Raw genomic sequence first — 8,920 nt, forward strand, 5'->3', positions numbered from 1 at the left:
ACCCTGTGGACTGTAGCCTACCAGGCTCCTCCGTCCATGGGATTCTCCAGACAAGAGTACTGGAGTGGATTGCCATTTCCTTCTCCAGGGATCTTCCCAACCCAGGGATCGAACCTGGGTCTCCCGCATTGGAGGCAGACGCTTTAACCTCTGAGCCACTATTTGATAGGGATCACATTAAATTTGAAGATTGCTTTGAGTATCATGTTCAATTTAACAGTATTAATTTTTCCAATCCAAGAGCATGGGTTATCTTTCCATTTCTTTGAATCACCTTCAAATTCCTTTATTAATGCTTTATAGTTCTCAGTGTATAAGTCTTTCACTTCCTTAGTGAGGTTTATTCTTAAGTATTTTATTTTGGAGAGATTTTAAAACCTAATATTTTTTCACACTCTCTCTCTGATGTTTTGTTGTTGGTATGAAGAAATGCCACCATGTTAATCTTATATCCTGCTACCTTGCTGAATTTGTTTTTCAGTTCTAGTAGTTTTTGTGTGAAGTCTTTGGATTTTCTATATACGGTGTCATATCATCTGCACATAATGACAGTTTTACTTCTTTCCTTCCAATTTGGATGCTTTTTATTTCTTGTCTGATTGCTGTGTCTAGGACTTCTAATACTATGTTGAAGAAAAGTGGTGAGAGTGGGCATCCTTGTCTTGTTCCAGATTTTAATGGGAAGCCTTTCGACTTTTCACCATTGAGTATTATATTGGCTGTGGATTTGTTATAAATAGTTTTTATACTTTTGAGATATGTTCCTTTTATACCCACCTTGGTAAGGGTTTTTATCAAGAATAGATGTTGAATTTTGTCAAATGCTTTTTCTGCATCTATTGAGATGATCATATGGTTTTTGTCTTTTGTTTATGTGTTGTATCACGTTGATTGATTTTATATATGTTGAACTATCCTTGTGACAAATCTCACTTGGTCATGATGTATGTTTTTTTTTTATGTTGTGCTTGCTTTTTTTTTTTTGGCCTCCAATTGCAATTATCTGAGTTACTGGAAAACCCAGTTGTTGGACTGAGAAGGAATCAATAGACTAAATTCACAGCAGTAGACTTTAGCTGACAGGTTGTTTTGGTTCAGTGTCTACATAAAAGAAAAAAGAGAGGTTTCACCTCTGAATGTCAGAACTTTCCAGGAGGTTATGATCAGAGTTCTTACTTTGTAGAAGAAGGAACTTCGTTCCAATGAGTTTAAGTGACTTGCTCGAGGTCAGTCAGCTGTTTTCCCTGAACCAGTGCTACAGTCTTCTGGCTACTTGAATGAATGGCTCAGTCTTATATTTTGTTTTGCAAATGGAGTCCAGCTGGATACAATCCTGGGCAGGACTCTGATGGGTCTATCCTGAGTCGTGTTCCCATCACTGGCAGGGTCACTGACCACAGAAGCGTAGAGAGTACTTTGTGTTTCATCCAGTCCAGCTCACATGCCCACTTCTGCTTTGGGAGTACAGAGAGTTCCCAGAGAAGGGGGGAGGATAAGGAGGACCAACAAAAACTATAAACAGTGTGTGCATTAATCAATATGAGTCAAGTTTTGGCTATGGTCCAGAATAAATATTCTGGGTAATGTGCACACTTGGCTTTCAAATGGGAATATTGTGGTTGGCATTATAGATAAGAAAGCCATGAACTATATAGAAGCTGCCTGACTGCTCAGAGGGAGACTCACAGGGGTACTATATGTTCTTGGGCCCCTATGTCTCAGGCTTACTTCCTTCACTACACACTTTGCTCCTCAATTCAGGGGAACATCAAACACACTCACCCAATGTTACTGTGCAAACCAGTTAGTTCACAAAAAAGGAAATAAACCTTCAGTCATCACACCAGTTGTACTTTGCTAACCATCAGAATGTTGTGTGGTGAGCAGAGGATCAAGGAATCAAAGGGCAGGGAGATGGCCCCAGTGATGCTCAATGAACTTTCTTTCAAAGGGTACAAGTTGCCAGCAAGTTAGCATCCCAGCCTCTTTCTCTGCAGGATCTGGCCTTGGCACAGTATGATTTTTTAGATTAATTAATTAATTAATTTTTGGCTGTGCTGTGTGCTGTCTTTCTTTCGTTGCTGTGAATGGGAGCTATTCTTTGCTATGGTGCACAGGGCTTCTCATTGTGGGGGCTTCTCTTCTTGTGGAGCACAGGCTGTAGGTACATGAGCTTGTTGTGGCACATAGGCTCAGTATTTGTGGCTTGCGGGCTCTAGAGCACAGGCTCAGTAGTTGCGGTGCTGGGTTTAGCTGCTCATTGCATGTGGAATCCTCTTGGACCAGGGATTGAACCCATGTCCCCTGCATTGGCAGGTGGATTCTTATCCACTGTACCACCAGGGAAGTTCCGACACCATATGATTTTAATACTGGCCACCCAGTTCCTGCTCTGTGAGCTCTACTTTGTAGCTCCCATGCTAATGTTATCCTTTTGTCAACAACTTGGTGAGGTGAAGTCTTGATTTTACAAAAGCTTCAGAAGCAATATACTCCTGATTTCCTTTCTCAAGACTATTCTCACTACATAATAACATTAGCAGTCACTTACTGACTGCTTACTGGATAGGAGCACTTTTTGGCTTCTAAGGCTAGGTTAAATTTTTATTTATTTATTTATTTTAATTGGAGGCTAATTACAATATTGTAGTGGTTTTTGCCATACTTGACATGAATCTGCCATGGGTGTACATGTATTCCCCATCCTGAACCCCCCTCCCACCTCCCTCCCCATCCCATTTTTAATTGAAAAATATGATTTTAAAATTTTTGATGAAGAGATAAATGTTCACATTTTTTAAAGTTAAATAGTTCTGTGCGCTTTGTTATCAAAATAGTCTGGTCTCTTACTTCCTCAAACCCTATTCCCACCCAGTATGAAAATAAAATGAACTAAAATCACAGTGCTTAGGAACAATTGGAGTTGATAGTCTTTTCTAGACATGCTGCTGCTGCTGCTAAGTCACTTCAGTCGTGTCCGACTCTGTGTGACCCTATAGACAGAAGCCCACCAGGCTCCCCCGTCCCTGGGATTCCCCAGGCAAGAACACTGGAGTGGGTTGCCATTTCCTTCTCCAATGTGTGAAAGTGAAAAGTGAAAGTGAAGTCGTTCAGTCATGTCCGACCCTTAGCGACCCCACAGACTGCAGCCTACCAGGCTCCTCCATCCATGGGATTTTCTAGGCAAGAGTACTGGAGTGGCTTGCCATTATAGCTTTATTTTATTTTTTATGAAAACATATTTTGTTATATATCCTATGTTGTAAACCACTTGAAATTTTTTTAATAATAATCCATGCTATGGATTAGCCAAATCTAAACTATTATACTTCAAAATTGCCTATAAACAATTGCAACTCAGCCTATGACTGTCTCCTTAATCCAAATTTCATGACTGTATTTTCTTTTATTACTTTTTATAATCTTTTGCTCTTAGAGAAGAAAATAATGTGTTATTCATTTGTTATGTTCTTCAGAATTCCCAGTCTGGCAATTGGTTTCTGGGAAAGATTTCAGAGTCTTTTGTGGGCATGATAATCTCTGCTTTATGGGGGAGTCTGGAAGCCCTGCCAAATGGAGAGAATAGCAGAGTGAGCTATAGCTGTTCCCCTGCTCTGCTTTTCCTTTTCCATTTACTTCTAATATCTGATGCTCACGACTCAGACCATAGACTGTGCATTGGACATTTGTTCAAAACAAGGGGAAAAAAGTGGAGAATGGAAAATTGTGACTAAGTGGCTCATCCAGGATCATGCATCCTGCCAACATATAGGGGTGAAAGAAGAAGACAAACCATGTCCCAATTATTACGCTTTTGAGAGGATGAAGGTTCTGCCTCATTCATTCTTTAGATCTCTATATTGGTCAGTTCTATGTCTTTTCCCTGGTAAACACTCAGTATGTATTTGTTGTTGTTTCTGATGATAATCATGATAATAGTACATGCAGTACACAATATGGAACCTCAAAACAGCAGATTTGGATAATTTATAGATTAAACTGATAAGAACAGATACTACCCTTGATCTTAGCCAAAAGGCTGAGAAGCGATATGGATAATTTATAGATTATGTAATTGACTACAAAGAAAACTCAAGAAAGATGACAGGTACTTATTAGATTTGGTCAGAAAATACAGCCAGCTTGTTGAATTTATGTATGAGTGAGTTGATTTTTCTATAGCGTTTGTCACCCTCCCCACCCTCCATTTGATAAGTATTTCTGGGTGAAGCAGAAAAGGACAACCCTTCTGCCCTGCCCATCCACACTTTGACAAAGAATCACCACAGTGTAATAAGAGATGATAGTTTTGTTAACTGCGTATGAGGAAAATAAAATGTTGAGAACCAATCCAGAAGAAAGGATGATCCTCTTTCCCTTCAGTGTTTTTTCTCAGGTGGATTTTAGGTTGAAGCTGAGTCACAGCCTTGGAATAGAGAAATTTGATGTGGAACTTGAGGGCAGTCTCTAAACTTGGAATATGAGAAGGGTTAGAAGAGTCAATGCCCACAGGTAGGATTAGATAACCCTTGGGGAAAACAGCTTCTTTTCTTGGTGGCCTATGGGGAAATCTCACCCTGTGTGGAGACAGATACACTAGTAGGGGCCCTTGGGGACTCTTTCTGGATGTTACTTTGACTGCTCACGCCCAAGAGCTCCCTAAGCTCAGTTTGAAACTAGTGTGTCCCTATAGTGGCAATGATTATAATCACAGCCAAGCACACAAAGCCAACTGCATTGCCAGTGAGGCCATTAAAATATTGAAAAATAAATTTTAGCATTTATGGGGTTTCTGGCCTAATTTCCAATATTAAATATTTTTTCCAACCAGAAAATTTAGCATTTCAAATGAAAACAAAAACAAGGATAGAAATGTAAAAAAAATCACATTTTTACACTTAATATAAATCCAAGAGTTTCTCTTTGTACTAAAACATAAATATTTTGTAGACTTAATCATGTGAAGGAAAAATTGTTCAATTTCAGTGCAGCAATAAGGAATGGGTTGGATTTATTGAATTCATGTTCTGTGTTATATATACTTTTATGCTGCTGAGGAAAGAACTGACAGGTTGAGAGAGTTATTAACTTCTCGTGTGTATTAAAACAACACTTGAAGGCAAATGACTATAGATAAAACAAAATCAGTATAGCTTGTGATGTTACTTTAGTTTAAATCCAGGCTTCCCTGAAGCTCAGACAGAGATAAAGAGCAAGAATAGGATGAATGTTTTCATTGAAGTTGTAACTTCAAATATTGTGAGGTTCTCGGGAGGTTATCCAGTCTATTCCCACTCTTGGCAGGATTATAGTTAAATCAGCTCAGGCAGGTGGTAATCCATCTTATTTCTAAAATTGTTCACTCAAAAATTCCACATGATAATTTTCTCTAAGGTATTTTCTATAACCTCACTTGATTCTTCAAGTCCTCAGGAAATATATGCATACAATAATGGAATGCCAAGGCAATGTGCATATGTTCCTCCCACTCCCCATCATTATGATTTGTAAACAATATCCAATCATATACCAATCCCTCTTCCTTCTCCACCTACCTCACAGTCTACCTAACTAGCTCTTATCCTTTTTACTTCTCTGGTTTCCTTTGATTGCCTTTCTCTCCTGCCCAGAATTTCCCAGGAGGGTTTGTTTAAGACACTTTAGTGCCCCAGGAATAGGAAAAGCAACCCCTCCTCAGCCCACAAGGATGTTGTCAGCACCACGGACAGTGACTTACAAAGAAAACCTGTTCTTGAGGGGTCATCTTGCAGAAGAGCAGTATCTTTGAAGGCCTTTTAAAGCTCATTCCCTATTTCTTCCTAGCCTTCTATTTTTTGAGGTAAAGTGCTTTAATTTCTTCAACTTTTTGGTACAAGCCAACATCTCAATTGTCTATGAGACTGACTGGCCCAGGATGACAGGAGGTAAACCCATCTGGGCTTGCTGAGGTCGGTTCATCACTTAGCCCTCCAATTCAGGGAACAAGTTCCCAGAGGGCAACAGAAAGGATGGAGTAGGCCAAAAAGGCGAATCTTCCTCTTCTCTTGCAGTTGCCCCAAATTGATTATATTTGACAAGATGTTAGTGTTCCCCCAGATGTACCATTCATCATGGCTCCTATTTTCTGATTAGGAAGCATTTGTTTTAACTCCATATCCATTAAAAATTAGCTCTTCAGTCTTGGCTAAGTGAAGAGCCTTGGCTATCTGATGAAGGAAAATGTCACAATACTTCTCAAATTTTTAAGTCTATGTATTCTGCTGATCCCTGAAGAATTGATGCTTTTGAACTGTGGTGTTGGAGAAGACTCTTGAGAGTCCCTTGGACTGCAAGGAGATCCAACCAGTCCATTCTAAAGGAGATCAGTCCTGGGTGTTCATTGGAAGGACTGATTCTAAAGCTGAAATTGCAATACTTTGGCCACCTCATGTGATGAGTTGACTCACTGGAAAAGACTCTGATGCTGGGAAAGGTTGGGGGCGGGAGGAGAAGGGGACGACCGAGAATGAGGTGGCTGGATGGCATCACCGACTCTGTGGACATGAGTTTGAGTGAACTCCGGGAGTTGGTGATGGACAGGGAGGCCTGGCGTGCTGTGACTCACGGGGTCGTGGAGAGTCGGACACGACTGAGCGACTGAACTGAACTGAACTGAATACTCTGATCCAACAATTCCAACATAGAAATTCTCCAATAGATACATTTGCACACATGTACATGACACATGCATAAGGTTACTCATTAAAGGCAAAGATGGAGGGAGTTCTCTGGTGACTTAGTGGTTAGGATTGTGGGCTTTCACCTGTGGTCCAAGTTTAATTCCTGATCAAGGAACTATGATACCCCAAGCCATGTGGCTCAGCTAAAAATAAAAAGTAGCAAAGATCAAAAGCAACCTAAAAAGTGCATCACTGTAGTGAGTGAAGTTGCTCAGTCGTGTCCGACTCTTTGCGACCCCGTGGACTGTAGCCTACCAGGCTCCTCTGTCCGTGGGATTCTCCAGGCAAGAGTACTGGAGTGGGTTGCCATTTACAGTTTCAAATACATTATACAATCAAATACTATGAAACCATAAGAAAGAAGTTTGCTATATACTCATATGAAATATCTCCAGAATATATCATGAAATGAGGAAGAACTAGGTTCAGAACTGATTAAATGAAACAGAACCAGGTTCAGCATCAGCATACGATATCTCCAGAAGAATATATAAGAAACAGGGAAGGGCAACTGCCTCCAGGAAGAGAGACAGGTATTAGAGGTGAAGGGGAGTTGTTCACTGTAAACCCTTATGTTCCTTTTGAATGTGGAGTATTGTGAATGTTTTAACTATATGTGTAAAATAAACAGGGACTTCCCTGGTGGTCCAGCGGTTAGGACTCTGTGCTTCCATTGCAGCAGGCATGGGTTCCATCACTGGTTACCAAACCAAGATCCTACATGCCTCTGGGCATGGTAAAAAAATAAATAAATAAATTTTTTTAAATAATAAATTACCCATGACTCAGTTTCCTTAGCTATGAAATGGACATATTCATACCTTTTTGATTATTCTGAGAATAAAATAGAATGATGTATGTAAAGGTGCTTTGAAAATATAAATATTCTTCATATATAATGCTTATTTCTAATAATAATGTATGGACACTCTTCATCTTCTTTTTAAATTTTTCAATGTATAATCAGACATAAAACTGAAAAAATAGTATAAAATAAATATTTCTGAAGCATTTTAGAGTTTATCATCATAATTATAGCTCATGAATAAAAGAAACTTTGTTTCCTCTTGAACTTCTCATGCAAGTCAGTCCGATTTTTAATAACTGGTACTTCATAGGTGCTAGAGAAGAGGGTGAAGCATGCTCAGGATGGTTGTAAAGGGCCTAAGGAGATTAGTAAGTAACTTGTGAAAAACCACTGTGTCTAAGAACAGGAGGGAATCAGCTGGAGCATAAAAACACCAGTGTAACCCACTGAGACACCAAACTAGAAATTCCTTTGTTTAATATTTGGAAGGAAAAAACACTGTTTTCTGGTGAAACAAATCCTTTGGGTCCTATACGACACATTTTTAAAAAGTAATAATAAAAGCCAGTTTAGAGGTGTTCTTGTTAGTCCTAAAAGAAAGAAGGAGATTTGAAAGGTGGTAGTACATAACATCCCAAAGAGATGTGTTCAAAAAACGTCCCAGCTTTCCACATTCCACAGAGTCCCCCGAGATCATCCACACCTCATTAAATTTGTGAGCGGGCACAAGACTTGGAACCTCTGTAGGGACTTTTGGCCTTGCCTGGTAGAAAAATGATGAGAGATTTGTGGGTCTTTATGAAGCAGACTGTACCAGCTTCAGCTTCTACCAAGGGAGAAGACTATAAAAGAGGAAAATAAACTCACAATCTCATTTCAATTTTTTTTCTCCTAATGAATATTTTTCCTCTGCACAGTTGATGCCCAGAAAATACTATTTGTGTTCAGAATATCTTTGCTTTCTCCTTTTTCCATCCTCCTCTTCTCCTTCTATATCAAGAGTTGGCAAGGGTCAGAAAGTTACATCTTTTAGGCTTTGCAGGCCATGTAGCTTCTGTTGCTTCCACTCATCTGCCTCGTAGTGCAAAAGTAGCCACAGACAGTACAGAGATGAATGACTGCAGACACTGTTTACAGAAACAGGCTGCGGGCCAGATTGGGACCACAGGTTATAGTTTCTCTGCCTCTGTTCTATGCCGAAACAATTTAATAAATGTGACCAAAGGGATACAATCTTCATAAGTGTTTGGTACAACAGGGTAGCCATCTGGAAGACAATAAATAGGTATCCATAACTTTTCTTTAAAAAGATCAAAGATTTAAATCCTAAAGAATGAACAATAATGATATAGAAAAGAACATGGGAAAAGTATTTTAACACCTCAAAACAGAG

At 39.5% G+C, this 8,920-nt stretch overlaps 1 pseudogene; it reads right to left on the reverse strand.

Annotated features, from left to right (window-relative positions):
* Window positions 1–3,903: 3,903 nt before the first annotated feature.
* Window positions 3,904–4,051, reverse strand: LOC129561351 (U2 spliceosomal RNA; annotated as a pseudogene).
* Window positions 4,052–8,920: the final 4,869 nt, after the last annotated feature.

This window comes from Moschus berezovskii, chromosome 10 (assembly GCF_049115385.1).
Source record: "Moschus berezovskii isolate FMDL1 chromosome 10, NW_MosBer_1.0, whole genome shotgun sequence".
In the NCBI taxonomy this organism is placed as follows: Eukaryota; Metazoa; Chordata; class Mammalia; order Artiodactyla; family Moschidae; genus Moschus; species Moschus berezovskii.